Raw genomic sequence first — 19,097 nt, forward strand, 5'->3', positions numbered from 1 at the left:
GAAGATGAGGATTATTTTAGTGAGGTCTGTTTATGCAGACTCAGCATGGTGTCAACCTTCTGTCTCTGGTAATGAGTGTTCTCTCTCTCCTCTTCTGGGTACAGGTGGGGACATCTTCACAAAGGAAGATTTATGATCTACTTTTAGACAGTTCAGGGGAGGACAGAAAACTCTTCCTACATCTGCTGATTCTCAACTTCCTACAGCTCAAAATAATACTTATGGCAAAGCGGCATATTTAGAGTGGCATATCCTACTCCCCTTCATGGCCTTGTGGGGCCTTTAGGGACTTTCCACCCCCTCACTTGTTCCCGTAAACCAATTCTTCTCCCTATCGTGCGCCACTCCTTCTCCCTATCGAAACCAATTCTTCTCCCTATCGTGCGCCACTCCTTCTCCCTATCGAAACCAATTCTTGGAGTTTTTCAGTTGACGGGGACTTGCCAGACAGCGGGTAATTTTCCAGTTGCCCGTAACAGGTATACGCCCTAACCGCCACAATGAACAGACAACTATAACGGCCAGAAGGTGGGACAAAAGTTCCTAAGCCAATGAATTCAAAAGTCACCACATTTACCCAATCATTGTGAGAATATACCCGCCCTATGAGTAAATAAACCTATAAAAAGTATGTGATTCCGCTTTTAGGGGTTCCCCATCGGCCTCCTGCGTGAGGTTCAGGGAACCCCGGTGCATCGGCTCCTAATAAACCTCTTGCGTGTTGCAACGGCTCTCGACTCTTGGCGGTTCTTGGGCGAGTTGGAATCCCTCGTAGACCGCTTGGGTCTAACAGCCTCGGATACCTAGTTATGGATCTTGGATTGTATCTTATGTGTAAAAAAAGCCATTCAACAATTTGAACAGGAGATAAAATGTTTCCCATCCCTTCACCTCTTCTAGCTTGCCTGTTGTACTAGCTGATCTCTAAATATTGTCCTTTGCTGATATGAATACGGAGGAACTAATCTCTGATCCAGTGCTCCTCTCAAGTCTCCTGAAAATTTGCTTGAGAGACACAGTCTCAACTTATCACCACTGACCTCCTGATCTACTGATAAAACTTATGATCACATGTCTAGTTCTCCAATTGGTAAAAGAGATAGTAAGGGTAGCTGTGTAATGGGAAGAGAATAGGAAAAAAAGACTGGACATTTCAATTTTAAATATCCTATATGATAATATATCTTTCTGGGTCTCCTGCATCACTGTAAGGGGAAATAAAGAAGAAATGAAACGATATTTGAAAACTGCACTTGACCTGTTATACCATTTCCTGACAAATCTCATGAAATCCAAATTCCTCTTACCAATCTTGAGTGTTATGAAAGGAATTTTATCTTTACTAATTCCTTGAACAATTATGATAGCTTTTATAATTATAGTCTGAGATAATACCAGCTACTTGCAGACAAGATGAGATGAAATACCTTGACATCAGTTGCAGAAGCATCACATAATTCCATTAGGAGCATTTAGATTGCCGTAGCGCCATCTGGATATCTCTTTGTTAAGGAGTTCTTTTTCACAGATTAATGTACTTCATGATATATTTATTCATGGGTGAAGAGTTAGTTGATGAAAACAATGCAACAGTAACTTGCTGCTATTCTTTTATCTTCAAGAGAACATCAATGCCTCCCTTTTCAGTACACGCTGGATTCTTAAACCAAATTGTAGGATTTTAAATTTCTAAGAAGATGTTTATGCACAGCACAATTTCACTTTTTTTTTTTTTTTTTTTTAGATGAACATTTCTTGTTAAGCATGGAAGGGAGAAGGATCAGATTTTAGCATGAAAAGCACAGAAACAAAAGTTCTATCTGCCAGTAAAAAGACTGTCTGAGGCGAATAGTGTTAATCAGAAGGTGTATCTACAAAGAAGCATTCGATTAAAGGAAACCAAGCAGCTTCAGTGAATACAGAGTAATATCCTTTTCAAATCTGGGCTCCCAATCTAGTACCCTTAAATGTTTATTTGCATTTAAATTGCTTGAATAACAGTAGGATATTAGTGAAATTCCTCAGAAGGCAAATAGTCAAAAGACTCCATTTAAGGCCTGTAGTTAGTGATTCTCATTGCAGTACCACAGAACACCTTCTTTAATAGGATGCCTTTAGAAGGCAGTCTCAATTTGTAATTCTGGGGCATGTGCAATGCGATTAACAGCTGTGTTTGCCATGTCTTTAGGGTGCTTGTGGCAAAGGCTATGGCCTCCTTTCTTTATAATGGCCACAAAGGATTATAATTATATAATTATGCATGGACATTATGTTCATAACCCCATGGATTAATAATTCTTTACCTCCATATGTCTGCCTATCTTGAAATCTACATCATAGAGAAAATGAGTAATATTTTCACTAGTTGGAAAAAAAATTCCAATTGCAGTAACCAAGTTATTGTCAAATACACTTTGTACAGCAATAGATTTTTAAAAAATTAATGGCTACCCCTAATTCTTCCCCAAAACCTGGAGTAATATTTTGATGTTCTGTTTACATATATCCAAACACTTTTGGATCTAGGTGCTCAAATGTCTGAAGTGTCAACAATTGGAGCAGCTAACATTTAGGAACATTTTATTTTCACTATAAAAATCAATACAATGCTTAGGCAAAAATACTGCACAAAACATACTCTTCATGTAGATTAATATCTTAAATACTAAATTGGGCAAGAGAGATACATCTGTGAAAAACTAATTACTTGGGAAAATAAAATGGAAGTAGATTATGTGCGACAAATTTTATTGTTTTAATTTTTCTTTGGAGTGTCCTATTGCCCTTCTTATTTGCTGACCTATCATCAGATTGCTGTAATGAATAATTTATTAACTTTTTTCCCTCTCTTTCGATAAGAGAAGAAAGGTATCAAGTGCGGTAGGGAATTTAGACAGCAGTAATTCCAGGCAGTCATGCATGCTACCCTTTAACTACAGGCTCAGAGATTACATGTGCGTGCGTGTGTGTGCGTGTGCGTGTGTGTATGTGGACATGCATCTATGTGTGTTTATATGTATATGTAAATATGTGTATCCACATCCAGATTCATACCCATTGCAAAATTAGGCAAATGCAAAACAACACGGACAAAGAGCAAAGTGATTAGTTGTGTCCTGCTGCTGCTTGTTACTAAAATCAAAATCGCATCATCTGTACTGAAATACTATAAATAACTAATGAGAAGTAATAGCTAATATAAGTTGAGCATTTGCTAAGTGGCAGAAGCTGACCTAAGTACTTTTTATGCACTAATTTGCTCTTTATAACTACGCTATAATGTAGGCACTATTACTATTCTTTCATTTTTTTGAATAAAAAGCTAAGGCACAAAGTTCACACAAATTTTTCAAAATTACAGGACAAATAATTGGTCGAGAAAAGATTTGAATCCAAGTAGTTTGTGCCAAGTCCTTTCCCTTAATCACTATTTTATGTTGCATCCTGCTTGGAAGCATAATTGACTGCTGAAATATTTTGGAGCAAGTGGCAAAGTTAATAAAATCTACTGTACTTTAAGTGTGCACCAAGAAATTTCACACAATTTTCTACGCTTTTGCATTGTTAATGTATTAATTGTCTCATGCTTTAGTGTTAATCCCCACAAACAGCTTTCAAGCTCCTTGAGTACAGGTACAATCCCCTTTGTTGTACATATTTGGAATGCCACCAAACAGGTAATATAATGCCACATATATAGCAGGTTTTCAAGAAATGATCTATTATTTGATAAATAATTAATATGCTTGAAACTTGTCCTCACTTTATCTGATAAATTCTATTTCATAGTTTTCAGCATTAGAAGATATATTATGTTTAGATTTTTCAGTTTTGTCACTGAAAGTATAAAATCTCTCTATAATATCCCTGCAAATGGATCATCTATTCTAGGCAGGAACTTCTCCATTGACAAGGAAACATGGATTCCTGCTCAAATCTTATAGAAAGTATATTCAAAGGAGGGTGCTCTTAGGCTGCTTGTTTACTTTCAGATCCATTCTCCACTGTTCCCTGCTCTATTCTGCTGCACTGCAGGGGCTGACCCTGCAACCACATTTCCTAGGCTCCCTCTTGCCCACTGGTTCTGGGTGAGGCTTCCTAAAATACGCAGACAGGAGACTGAAGAGTGGGAAGAAGAGAGCCTTGTAATCTGGGGTGATTTATCCTGAAAGTGGCCCTCATGGTGGTTATAACTGTCATCAGATCACCCTGGTTTCTAAGATCTGGTAACATCTCTTTTTCCTTGTGTCCCAACTGACCCAGGAGTGCCTCCCCATCTCCTGTTTGGTCTGTCTTTTCTATTACATGTGTAATGAATTCCCTGAACTAAGTTCCTCTTGTTTAAAATACTTGTAGTGGTTTTATTTTCCTTATCGGATTCAGACTGATGTGAGATCTATTATAGATATATAGTATTTTGTGACCCACCAAAAGTTTGTGTCATACAGATTTGATTCTATTATCATCCCTGATGTTCTTTATTTTCTACTTGATTTGGTTATTTATGTAGCATCAGTAACAAAGCTTCATTCTTGTGTAACAGGTCATGTATATTTACAATCCAATGACCCCCTTCCTCCCTACTGCTTACATTCACTGGTTCACCAGCAACCTCATGTTCTGAAAGAAAAAGTTACTACAAAAAATAAACAAGTTCATGTGAGTTATGTAGTTCCTGTTTTTTTTTTAAACCACAGCTATGATTTTGATGGAGAAAAAAAGACCCACAAGAAATAGAGGTTTTAAAGGAATAGAAGTATTAAAGGCAATCACTTCTGTAAAAAATGTCCCTCAGAGGACATGCTTTATCTCCTTGCATTATTCTGTGATTGTCATCCACTTAAAAATAAAGGATGGCTTCTCAAGTGCCTGCCAACTAAAAGACAGTAAAGAGACTCCTTTACCTTTCAAAAGCAGTGACTGTGAGGACCACAGATTGTGCTGTCATCCACCAGGATGCCAGGAGATAAACAACCATAGTAAGTTTTATATACTGTTGGCATTCCTTAATTACATTTCATATCTTGGTTCCTAGTGTGTAACCACAGAACCCACAAAATATTTTCTCTGATAAGTTCTGATATAGAATTATTGAAATGCAGAGGTTCTATTTCCCTAATTCAACGGAGAAAATATAGTGTTATCCTCCTATGTTTTTTTCATCCCTGACTCCCTTACTGCCTCTAGCAGGTTCCACATTAGTAGGTGCTGAATGATACAGGGCTAAAAATGGTGCTAGAGGAAGCTTCGTTGTTGTTTTCTTTCTTGGAAATAGTTAACAGGTCTTCATCCAATAGTCAGATATATTTTTTGAGTATCTATTATATATATACACTATTCTAGATATTACAGGGTATACAAAATCAATATACAAAAATTCTCTACCCTTTAAGACTTCACAGTTTAGGGGAGATAAAGTTAACAAAATCAAAGTATGTATGTATGAGTACATATGTGTGTGTGTATATATATATATATATATATAATATATATATATATATATATATAATTGTATAGTTTTAGTAGGTATAGTAAGAAAGAAAATCATCTGAGCTTGATCAACACCAATCAGCAAAGATTTATTAAGATTCATTTCCTTTTTGCACCACACTGGTTTGACACTTGTTAAGTTTTAGAGGAAAAATATGGCATTTGAACCAGGCTGCGAAGAATGGTTCTGTGGATCAGGTATGAAAGAGTAAGGGGTGAGCAAAGAACACTACAGGCAAGAGGTCTGGTACAAACAAGAAACGACTGAGTTTGGTGAAGAAGTAAACTTGTAAGTCGGTGTTGAGATATTCACACTTTCCCCAAAGTTTATTTTAAGTTCAATAAAGGTATTGCTGGAGCATAGAAAAGACAAATACAAAACATGTGTCTTTATGCTATAAACATTATCAGTATCCTCTTGTTTGATAATTCTGTGAAAGATTGATTTCTTCTCCTTTTAATTTATATATCAATATGGACTCAGGTACATTTGTTTTCTACTTTGGGTTGTAAGCCAATATTACGTTTTTGTTTTTTTGCTCAAATCATTCCAGATTTGACCACTGGAAGCTTTACAAGTTGGTTTCTGTATCCCTTGACACACACCCATCTTTTGTTTTTTGAATACTTCCTTACTTTCTGATACTACAAGAGTTCCACTATCATCTTGTGTTTTCCCTGCCCTCACCCTAGAATCAGGCATTGCCCCAAGGAGTCTTGGTTAATTTTATTGGAGAATGGATTTGGGTGCTGGGTTCATTATTACTAATGAAACCCCTCAGGTTTCATTACCTACTCTCAGCAGACAGAATAGGTAATATATTTACGTATACTAACTCACATATCAATCTATATCTGTAATTGTCTCTGTATCTATCCTTATGTATACATATTAAGCAAAATTTAAGACCACTCTGATGTGTCTGATTCTAATTCAGTAGCACAAGTTTATTCTAGCCTTACTTTCTTGTTTATCTGTAACTTTCCTCTCCAATACTGAGAAACCTGACTCCTGCCATCTGCCATCCATTTACTTATTGGTTCACCCTCAGTATATGCATATAGTGGTTTCAGAATTGTTCATCTGTACCTCTGTAAGAAACAACTTTACCAACTAGAGTACAGAGTTTATGTATAATTCCTTTTGTTTATGGTCTTATAATATCCAGTCAAAAGATCTTTTTCCAAAATTACTTAGGTCATCTCCTTCTGTTTGTTCTTATTTGCTTTGCAAATATTAAAGCTTACTCCTTTTATTGTACAGTTCTATGGGATAAAGTCAGGTATCTATCACTCCAGTACCAGAAAGAACAGTTTCTTCATCCTAAAAGTTATCTCCTGTGTGTCCCCTTTGTATTGACTCCACTTAAGTTAATTAATGATTATCAGAAAACATCCACTGAGTGATCAGATGGGAAAACTTCTTTAGCTTTCTAATGCCAATCTAAAATTTTACCCCCCAGCTCTCCATCATTTATTTTAAAAAAGATAAACTTCTTGGTACGATATGTAAGATTCTTTATGATCTGGTTTCTCACTCATTTATTCTTATCTGGTTTCTTCCTACTGAATGACTCATCTTCTTTGAGTAAGGAAGTTAGTCACTCTTTTCTTAGTATTCACATAGCACCAGAAACAAACTTTTATTCTAGCATTCCCCATACTGAATTGTAACCATTTATGTACATTTCTGTTTCCCTAACTTGAAATGAGTGCCTTCCTAGCTGATGCCTGATGCTATTCATCTCTGTGTCTCCAGCAATTTGAACAGTTCCAGGTACATAGTAAGCCCTTGATCACTGTTGGCCAGGTGAAAAGGGGCGTGAATGAAGTAGTGTGCTTGATGCTGGGGGCTGGCAAGGGAAAGTCAGAGGCAAAGGCAAAGGTGATGATTGGGTCCCTAGCTCCAAAAATTATAAGGTCTCTGCTATGGACTGAACACTTATGTCCCCACTAAATTTATATGTTGAAGTCCTAATCCCAAGGATGGTGTTTTTTGCAGATGAGGCCTTTGGGAGTTAATTGGGTTTAGATGAGCTCCCTGAGGTCATAAGGATGGAGCCCACCCCCCCATGATGGGATTAGTGCCGCTATGAAAAAGAGCAAGAGCTCAGAGCTCTCTCTCTGCCAAGCGAGGATACAGCAAGAAGGCAGCCATCTGCAACTAGGAACGGTGCCCTCTCCATACCTCAAATCTGTTAGCACCTTGATTTTGGACTTCCCAGCCTCCAGAACTGTAAGAAATGTATGTTTTCTTTTTAAATCATGGTATTCTGTTACAGTAGCCCAAACTGACTAAGAGTCTCTGAAGATGCAAACTATCAATACAAGTCAGTAAAAGTTAATTAGGAAATGAATGACTCCATAGAACATTTTTAAGTTCTGTTTTTGACCTTTAACCCTGTGAAAACAAGAAAAAGGGTGAGCGATGTATTAGTGGTTCCCACCTAATATTTTTTTCTATTAGCCCCTTAAAAAGAGATAGCATGTAGACTATATGAGGGTTTGATAATGGGCTTTTGTTAAACATGTAGGAAAATAAAAAATGACTTTGTTCTAGGAAAGCTGACAAGGAAAGAAGAATGTTTTGATTCTCATGTTTATCAAATTCTGCTTCCCTGAATAAGATAAAGAAATTGAACCAAATACAAATCTTACTCAGAGTTATGAGGGAAGCAGACAATGATAGGAAAAATCCCCAGCTTTGCTGTAACAACCTTATGGAGGTGAGTCAGTGAGAAAGAAGTGCACTCACAGAGCTGGGAGCTGGTGGAGAAAGCTGATCAGGTTCCAGGCTGTGGCTGCTGCAGCTAACCCAACGCTCGTCCATCTGCAATAACGCTCAAAGTCTCCTCTATTTTTCTGACTAGCCACTTGCCCAACCCTTTTCCCTCTGTCCCAGCTATGGGATCTAGCCACATATATCTCAAGTGGGAAAATATCCAGAGACTATGTCTGCTTAATTCCATTCTGTGTTCACAAAGACCACAGCATTTCTGATCACAGCTTTTCAATGTGTAGAATGAGTGACCAAACCGGTCAATAAACATGCCTAAGTCATGTGGAATTGAAATAGGCCATTTGAATGTGGCCAACTTGGAGATGCCATCTGCATCAAAGGCACGCAGAAGAAGTAAAAACAAATACTCAGAGGAAAGATCATTTTAGGATTGGATATTCAGGGAATTATTCTAAAGAACTGGTCAATTTTTAGCTGAGTCCTCAAGACTTAGTATGATTTTAATGAGTGAAGAAAATTTTTTTTCTAGGAAAGAGAAACTGCATGGAGGTGAGATCACGCAAATACATGTGGGTCAGTGACTACCCTAGTCTGAGTAGAATAGTAGGTTTGTAAAGCAGAACGAGGCATTCAAAGACTTAAAATATAATTTGAAAGCTGTAGAGAGCATAGAGATAAAAATATTACTTGCCAAACAAACCTACAGAGAACTAGTCTCCCCCAAAAGAAACACCCATATTTATTCTACTGTTGACTAAGTAACAGACGAGGAAAGTAGGTGAGGTACTTTCTGGAAGAGTTCCTCACTGCTGGCCTCTAGTTTTTAAAAGTTTGTCCTGATTATGTTTTGACTCCACTGACAGGGCATCAGTGTTACAGATTCTGGATACTTTTTTTTTTTTTTAGACTAACAAAATGAAAGCTGCTCCAAAAGCAAGGTCAGAGGCCCTTCACTGAACAGGGGAAACTGAATCTCTTCCTTTTTTTCTCAGCCTCTTCTCAAACACTTTTGCTGACTGACAATATGTAAGATGTTCGTGCATTCGTGAATGTTTACCTCGAAATTGCAGTCTCCTGCAACTCTATGGTTTCCAAGAAAATTATATTATTTCTAACAACTTAGGCAAATGATTCAATTGTTCTTCCATATGACAGCTTCACTCAGTTTTCATTTTATGAGGCAATAAATGTTTCCTACTAGCTGGTTTTACTCAGCACATTTAGATGAACTATTTATTACTAAGCATATAATATACGGTAGAAATTTAAAAAAACACATTTATTCCAAGATGTAACAAGAAGATGGTTTTAAAAAACTCACTGTGGCATTTACCTCCTAATAACCACCTTTTAAAATTATTTTCCAGTTCCTTGTGTGTGGGAGGATTATGTGTGTTGTGTATCAAGGTGCATGTGTGTATTGTGGGTTGTGTATTGAAGTCCTGGTAAATATAATTATGAATGCATCAAAAGCAATTAAGCTACTTGATTCTGATTAGGTATATTGTCAAACTGTATTAACAGCTGACAGTATGGGGGAAAAATCCTCTGACTACTCAAGATTTAATTTACTGTACAACATTATTCTATTCTCTGAAGCTGACAAATCATTTTGAATAAAGTATTATATTTCATTATATAAAACTCTATTCTTTTCTTGATACACAATGAGTTTCAACTAACATTGTGTATGATGACTAAGCCTGGCAGGTACACATGTATCTAGTTTCATAATTATTCTCATTATTATTTGCATAAACACAAAGCATAGCCACCTAGAGTCTGGCTTGCCCAGGATCCCAGTACCTTAGCATCATTCACAAACCTGTTTCCATCTTTGTAGCTCTCTGATTTCCTTTAGGCCATAATAACACCTGTCCTTGGTCCACGCAATTGTGCAGCCAGCAGGTGGAAAACCACTTAGCACAGCGCCTGGCTCAAAATAGGCACTCGATGCCTCTCTATATAGGGCTAAGGTGGGGACCCAGAGGGTGAACAGACTCTGACCTAGAATTAAAACTCAAAGTTGGTGTCTCAGTCTCGCCAGTGTCAGCTTGCCAGCTCTTGAGGCCCTGCAGTTAGCTTCCTGACTGCCTGACCATAACCAGCTTTCTGGTTACCCCCGCTCCTGGACTACACTTGCTCTCTGACTACATACTGCTTCCTGATCACACTCTGCTCCCTAACTATACTTGGCTCCCTAATGACGATCTATTTTTGAGACGCCCTACTCCCTGTCAACACTCTGCTTTTTGCTTAAATGCTGTCTCAAGACTACACTCAGCTAGGTGATCCCATACCGCTCCCTGCTACACACCCTGCTACCAAAATAAATTCTATTCCCTGACAGCATCCTATAACCTGACTATATCCTACTCCTTCACTATCCCCTAGTCCCTAACTACACTCTGCTCCCTGTGGACACCCTTCTCGCTGCTAGCACTCTGCTTTTTGACGGCACTCTGCCTCTTAATTGCACTCTGTTCTGTGACTACATTCTGCCACTTGACTACACCCTGTTCCTGGAGTACACCCTGCTCCCTGAGGACACTCTGCTCCATGGCTATATTCAACTTCTTAACTACCCCCTGCTCTGTGGCTGCACCCTGCTGCCTGACTACCCACACTCCCTGACTGCACTCACACCCTGCTCAGCTCCCTGACCACACCTTGTCCCTGACTACGGTTGGCTCCTGCAGCCTGATCACACTCCACACTGATTCTACTCTGCTCCATTATACCACCCTGGTCCCTGACTACCCCCTGTGCCATGAACACACCCTGCTCCTTCACTACACTCTGCTCAGCAATCACACTGTTTCCTTAGTCCACTCTGCTCCCCCATTGTGTCAACAACATCCCCACTGCCTTGTTTCTTTCCACTTAGGCCTGTATTGTTGGCAACTCTTGGCTAATCTGACTCTCAAAACTGTCATTCTGTAACACACGTAGTATCTATTTAATTCTGATCTTATCTAGTGTAGTGGTGGGTGGGTAGTAAATAGTTTAGGCTTTGTGGGCCATGAAGTCTCTTTGGTGACCACTTGACTCTGGAGTTATTGTGCAAAAGCAGCCACAGACAATACGAAAACAAATATTTGTGGCCGTGTCTCAACAAAACTCTTTTTATAAAATCAGGCAGTGGGCAGGATTTGGTCCATGGACCTTAGTTTGTCAACCTCTGGCCCAGAGTATTTTTTAATCTCTGGTAGGAGACTTAGTACATTTTTACCATTTTAACTGAAAATGAACACTTTCTTATATTCTGCATAAAAGGGTGAAGGGAAAGGCAGGTTGATAATTTATACAGATTCAAGAAAAAACAAATGGGACCTTAAAATTGTCTAATAAGAGTCTTATTTTTCAAGTAAGGAAAATTAAACTACAGTTATTTTTCTATTCTATTCTTTTGTTTCCTAAAATAAACTCAGCTTCATGTTGGAAGAACTATTTTTTTCCAACTCAGTAAAAGAAAACCCCTGAAACATCTAACAGTCTATGAATGAGAGCTCCCTTGCAAGTAACTGATGACCACATGTATAAGCTCATTTAAATCCTCTAGAAAGGCAGCAGTGGTGTCACAGTACCTTCCCCCCTCTTAACAATACTTGTAATTCCACTGTTAATTATATTCCTGCAAGAATGTTTTAGACTCCCAAGGGAAACATTAAACCACAAGTTACCTAACTCTTAAAGCGAATAGTCCACATCCTCTATGAAAATAAGGTTTTGATAAATGAAACAAGAAGAGAATATATGAACACTTGGTGTTGAGGTACTTGTGGACGAATTTTATGCTTCTGATCAGGGGCTCACATCAAGTGCAACTTTTTTTTTTTTTGTTTTTTTTTTTTGTTTTTTTTTTTTGTTTTTGCGGTACGCGGGCCTCTCACTGCTGTGGCCTCTCCCATTGCAGAGCACAGGCTCCAGACGCGCAGGCTCAGCGGCCATGGCTCACGGGCCCAGCCGCTCCGCGGCATGTGGGATCCTCCCGGACCGGGGCACGAACCCGTGTCCCCTGCATCGGCAGGCGGACTCTCAACCACTGTGCCACCAGAGAAGCCCCAAGTGCAACTTTTGAACCAAGTATTCAGCTTAAAGCCAGTCACATTATTTCCTAGCTATGAAATCGTGAGCAATTTATTCACTTCTCTAAGCCTCAATTTTTGTATCTCTAAAATGGAATAGTAATAGAGTAATAAATGGGACTGCATACACGGTAATTCCTTAACAAATTTAAGCTACTGTGATTACAAATATCTAGGTCCTTTGGGCTGTCAGCAACTCTCACACAAAGGTTATATATAAATGTGGCATTCGTCTAACTCCTGGCATTTTCTGGACAGTTTATAGTTTTAAAGTTTTCTACTAAATTGGTTGAAATGTAATCACTATACAACACTGGGAGCAGATAGTATTAGTCCTGATATATACATAAGGAAATTTAACCTGAGTAAATGTAAATGGTTTTCACTAGTTCATTCAATTTTTTAGTAGTGGAATCATGTATTCTTCTCGAGAGATATAAGTATCTCAGAGAATCAGTTACCTAAATCACACCTAGTGGCTTTGTGGGGAAGTACATCTCTCAAAATGCTGGACTTGGGCCAAGGGCAAATCAACTTAGTTGTTTCTAATGTGTCCTGGAAAACTTGGGCTTTTTTCTGAGAGGGTCAGCCTGGCACAGAAAAATTCTCAGTTTCCAAAAATACTCTTTGTCTTTACTCTTTGACGCTTGAAGGAACTTCACATGAGGAAAACCCCTTTATTCGACAATTTGAAATATGGCTTAAAATAGATTTTGGCAGATGGCACTGTGTGGTTCCACTCCTACCTACATCTCCACCTTCATGTTGAGCTTTTTCTCTTTTGTCCTCCCCATCCATCTAAGCTGGAGGGCTCTCTGTTCCTCAAACTCTCCTACTCCCAAGTCTTCCAACTGCATATCTGTCCAGTTGAAAACAAACCATTATTCCCTTGCAATGGCCATTAACACTTTATATTTCAGCACACACATCTTTCCTTAAGAAAGCATTCCATATGCCATCAGACTAAAGTTAAGGTATCATAATTATTTAAATTATTATATTTATATTATAATTATTTAAATGTCAGTCTGAAAGTATTTCCTTTATGTCTCCCTTCCTCAATAAAAGATACGCCCCATAGAGGCAGGAATCATGTCTCTTGTGCTCACTGCTCATTCCTCAGTATCTGTCACATACTCTGCACTCAATTAATATTTGATTGACTGAGTTGCATTCCTATTCAGGGGCAAGTAACCAATATCACATCTTCTTCCTGAGAAAATCATGATAAAGGAGTGCACTGAGAGAGCACAATGGTGCTATAAACCTGACTGAGGTTGGAGTAAGAGGACATAGCATAGAAAGAGGCTGTTTCAGAGACTAAAGAGAAACACAACCCATTCACTAATTTACTTTCCCTTCCATCCTAACTAGAAGACAACAAATTCTCCTTTTTTTCTACACAGTACACTTCTGTGGACTAGGAATGAGAAGATGATTGTCAGATATCAATTCAGATGGCTGAATGGTGGTTACCACCCATGGGAAGCATTGGAAAAGAATAAAACATCACATTCCTGAGAAGGTCAAGGTGAAGTCTCATATTCAAAGAATCACAGAGAAATTGTCCTGGCTACAGGGTTCCTGAGCACAGTGGTGTGAGTTATGCATTTCACACAACTCATGAGGGGACATAATTCACATATATTTGCAGCTACCTCCTATCTAAGTGGGCTTTTAAATATCCTTTTGCCTTAATTATTCCAGGGAGGACAGCGCGTAGGTCCCAGTGGCTAAGACCACTAAGATGAGGAATTGATGCATTAATTAATATTTTATGAGGTCACATTCAGCAGAGCCCTAACTTTATCAAGTAAAGAATTCATTTATCACCTAACAAGATGTATGCAATTTGGGACTGGGGCAGCTTGTTTAGAAAATCATCAAGGACTGAGACTCTTTCTATGTTCCTGCTTTATCACCTCTGCTTATAAGATAGGTTGGCACCTGGAGGATTTGAGCTGGGCATATTCTCTTCTTAAACAACATTGAAGTGTCTTAGTAAAGGAAGAACAGGGATAGTAGATGTTGGGTAGGCAAATAATAATGTCTGGCATTCTTAGGGTTACATCTAAATGTAGGACTGCAGCTCCTGCTTTCTGTTAGGAGACGAGGTTTGAACACTGAGTCTGAGCCAAGTATGCTCTGGATCTATTTCCTAACCTGGTTAATCATAAGTATGGGTCTGTCTAACCAGCGTGCAACTTCAAAACATTGATTTTTAAAGAAAGAATGGACAGAGGTGAAAGGAAAGAAGACAAAAAACACCTCTTTTTGAATGAGATGCTTGTAAAATATCGTAAAATAAAGATCGTAAAATAAGGAGGCTTAAAGAATAAGTAGTTAGAATAAAGAGAATAATACCATTTAATTTTCAAAATAGTAAAAGCACTGTCTAGGTGTGGGTGGATAAGAGGAGCATGCAGTTAGGTGTTGGCCCAGTAATTATTATACATAATATGAGACTACTTTATTTCAACAGAACCTGCAGGGACTAGATTCACTGAATAACAACATCTAATTATATCAACAAGGGTATCACTATATTTTGCAGAATGGGACAGTTTCATGCAAGAATTTTGGGGCCATACTTGGGATTAGCAGTCCTTTTAAGAGGTACATGTACATTCTTTTTCATAAGAGATATAAGAGCTGCTAAGGTTCCCAAAGGGAATAAATTTAGAGTTTTCCATTTTATTTAAATGACTCAATCATTCAGATTTCCCAGGGAGAAAAATGTCTCCAGCATAAATGATGAGTTAAGCTCTTTTATACATAATAACCGTTTCAACTAACCAGATCTTTTCTAATACATTGCCTCTTTTGAATTAAATTATTCCCATTAAATAATTATGTAATTTTGGGTGCTTCATGTTGCAACTAGAAAATCCAAATTAAAATAATTTAACTTAGAAATATAACTATCTACATAGCTCCCTTTAGTGTCTTTCTTCAGGTTATTTTATCCTTTATTTCTACATTTTCTTTATCGTACTCCCTAAGAAGAGCAGTAGCAAGAAATTGGGACCTAGTGTGAACTAGAGAAAATTATTCAGTCCCTCTGAGATTCTATTTTCTTATCTGCTGCTCAGAGGTAAAAGGTATCTCCACTGGTTTGAAGGAATGATTAGAGAAGTAAAATGTATGTATAATATCTAGCAGAGACTGGCACATAGTAGGTGCTCAGTAAAAGTTAATTTCTCAATCCCACCTCTCTTCTTTCCCTCCACCTCCACCTCTTTCTTTCTTTTTCTTGTGGATGCAGTGTCAAGCCATTCCTCTTAGTTTTGTAGACGATCTCTTCTCTCTTGACTGTCTCTTTGCCTTTTTTTCACCCAGTTGCACCTTGGACACTATTGTTAAATTCAACCTTGACCTGAGGGTTGAATTTGAGAAAGTGATTAAGACTCAAGAATTACCTCCCTTGAGAATATGGGAATTAAAACTCTCACAAACATTAGGCTCCCAGGAATGCATGAAAACCAATCCAGCGGGAAATGACTTGCTGGCAGTCAGTCCAAGGATCCTCAGGAGGATCTTGTTTCCCATCCTCGTGCTGGCTGGGTCAATGTTACCCACATTCAGGTGCAAACATAAAGAGAGGGTCATTTTCTGTATGGGGCAATGTCTGTGGCTGTTTTAAATGGGGAATGTGAAGTTGCCATTCCTAGTGAGATGGGGAATTTTTAGTGTTAGAATTATCTAACATTGCCTCAGCTAGGCTTACAGGGTTTAAAGCAGAGCTATATAACTCATTTGATCTCAGCGGGACAAGCTCATTGGAAACATAACATCTGTTTACCTAATGTTTGTCACCTCATGTAAGTCTCATTGCCTGATTGCCTGAAGTAAGGCTTAAAACTTTCAAGCAAGTAAACCCAAAAGTGATCATGCACACAAACATCATGCTAGAATTATATCTATATCTTTCACTATACTAAAAAATTCTCATTGTCTGACAGGATCCATTGCCTCATTATTTAACCTCTTTCCTCTTAACCAGGCAAAACAATTTTCTTTGTATACATCTACTTATTCAAGCAGTAAACAAATATCAAGTATCTTTGATGTTTCAGGTTCTATGATAGACAATAGCATAAAAGTGGTGAGGAAAATAAACACATTTCCTTGCCTGTCATAAAATATAGATACTAAGCAAATAGTGACAAAGCGGTCACCATTGTTTTTTTTTTGCGGTACGCAGGCCTCTCACTGTTGTGGCCTCTCCTGTTGCGGAGCACAGGCTCTGGACGCGCAGGCTCAGCAGCCATGGCTCACGGGCCCAGCCGCTCCGCGGCACGTGGGATCTTCCCAGACCGGGGCACGAACCTGTGTCCCCTGCATCGGCAGGCGGACTCTCAACCACTGCGCCACCAGGGAAGCCGGTCACCATTGTTTTGTCTGTTCAGCATACTTCTAGAATGAGCCCTTGTCACACATATATGTCTTTTTTTCTGGTAATAGGACCACCCCCTAGAGGAGTGGCCACGTCTCTCTGACTGGTCCCATCACATTACTCTATATTTCTTTAACCACAGAGACTGGTCCAGAGTTGGGCATGTGATTCACACTGGCTCAGAAGGATCCTTCCTCTGGATTTTTCTAACTATAAACAATGAGGAAGAGCCCAGAAACTTTTGGCTGCCACGATGCCCACCAGATGAAGAAGGTTCATTTGACGTAGGAGAGGATAAAGCCAAGCACAGACAAACTGAGTATAAATGGGAGAATAATGAAATCCTACCAGTTTTATCCTTGTTTCCAGAACCCAAAGTCCCTGGAGGTCACCTGGTTTCTACATTTCGTCTCTTTAGATTCTGGGAAATGCCCAGATACTGTGCAATATTCACACCGTGTAATCCCATTTTAGTTATATTTCTGTCACATGTAATTAAAAACATTCTTACCAATGAAAAAATATAAATCCATGTTTATTAAAGGTGGTACCTGCCTTAAAGGAAATATTTGGACCAGGAGAGCATAAAACAGAGGGAGTCATCTCATCTAAGAAGGCAGGGAAAACTACCCTGAGGAAAAACTTTTAAGCTAAAATCTGAAGGATGAGTCTGTATTAACTAGCAAAGGAGGGAGAAGGAAACAGCAAGTGCAAGGGCCTGGTGGTGTCATGTTTGAGTTCCTGAGTGAAGGCCGGAGTTGCTGAGAGCTCATCTGCAGACCCAAATGGTCAAGGGTCAAAGAACAGAGAGAGTCTTACGGGACATGTTTTTCTCCTGTCCAGGGTTATAAACAAACACTTCCTCACATGTATATCACAAACTTAATTTGTGGACAATTTTGACCAGCTGGCATTGTATTACAAACTCTGTGATAACCAGAACTATATCTTCGTAATCATTAGTAATACCCACTCTCCTAGATAGCTTATGGGGAAGCTAAGTGACCCTATGACTGTGAAATAAATACAGGCAAAATGAAATATGAGTGAAAAAAAATTGCATAATGGACTTTTGTTCTGTATACACAACCATAAGAGCTGAAAAGAAAGTCTGTGCCCCACAAAATTTCATTAGGATAGGAGATTCTACCAGTTAGAAAAACGGGTGATTACCTTGCTGGAATTTAGTTTGCAAATACAAATATTTGACTAGTATCTAGGGCATTCCTGAAGAGATTGATAGATCAAAAATCCAGAAAAAGAAAGTATTCTTTTTAAGATTTGGAAGAAAGATGAGAGAGCAAAGGGGGAAATAAAGTAGTGGGTATTCCTGCTTAAAATACTTAACATATCTTTTCAACACATAGAGATTTTTCTCTTTAAATTCTATGGGCCTCCTCCTGTCCTCAAGTCCATTCTCTATGTCTGCGTCTTTATTCCTGTCCTGCCCCTAGGTTCACCAGAACCATTTTTGTCTTTTTTATATTCCATATATACGTGTTAGCATACAGTATTTGTTTTTCTCTTTCTAACTTACTTCACTCTGTATGACAGACTCTAGGTCCATCCACCTCACTACAAATAACTCAATTTTGTTTCTTTTTATGGCTGAGTAATATTCCATTGTATATATGTGCCACATCTTCTTTATCCATCCGTTTGTCATGGGGAGGGGGAAGGGTAAGCTGGGACGAAGTGAGAGAGTAGCATTGACATATATACACTACCAAATGTAAAATAGATAGCTAGTGGGAAGCATAGCACAAGGAGATCAGCTTGGTGCTTTGTGACCACGTAGAGGGGTGGGATAGGGAGAGGGGGAGGGAGACACAAAAGGGAGGGGATATGGGGATATATGTATACATATAGCTGATTCACTTTGTTATACAGCAGAAACTAACACAACATTGTAAAACCATTATACTCCAATAAAGATGTTAAAAAAAAAGAAAAGAAAATTCTATGGGCCTATGGCCATAGTCATGCCCCAGAGGGAACAGACATTAGTGGTGATTTAATGGGAATAGATGTATCTAGAAGGAAAAATAAACATTAACCAGCAGCATTATGTAAAAATTTAAGAAAAAAATCATAAACCTGCGCCCACTTATTATATTTTATTGCCTAGGAAAAGACATTGCTTATAAAAACATGGCTTCACATAAAGACCACAGTCATTTAAAAAATAATTTACCAGTAACTTGCAGAAAAAAAGATTTAAAATAAAGTATAGCAATGCTATTTTATTAGAAGGTGTAGTGATATGCGTCATGTTAAGGTACAGGAAATCTCACTCATTCTGGCTCAGCCTGTTTCCATCAGTGGGAAATGATTGACTAGCTCAGGCTCAAGACTAGTTGTGTGTTAAATTAAGGAACCCCTT

This window comes from Phocoena sinus, chromosome 13 (assembly GCF_008692025.1).
Source record: "Phocoena sinus isolate mPhoSin1 chromosome 13, mPhoSin1.pri, whole genome shotgun sequence".
Lineage (NCBI taxonomy): Eukaryota > Metazoa > Chordata > Mammalia > Artiodactyla > Phocoenidae > Phocoena > Phocoena sinus.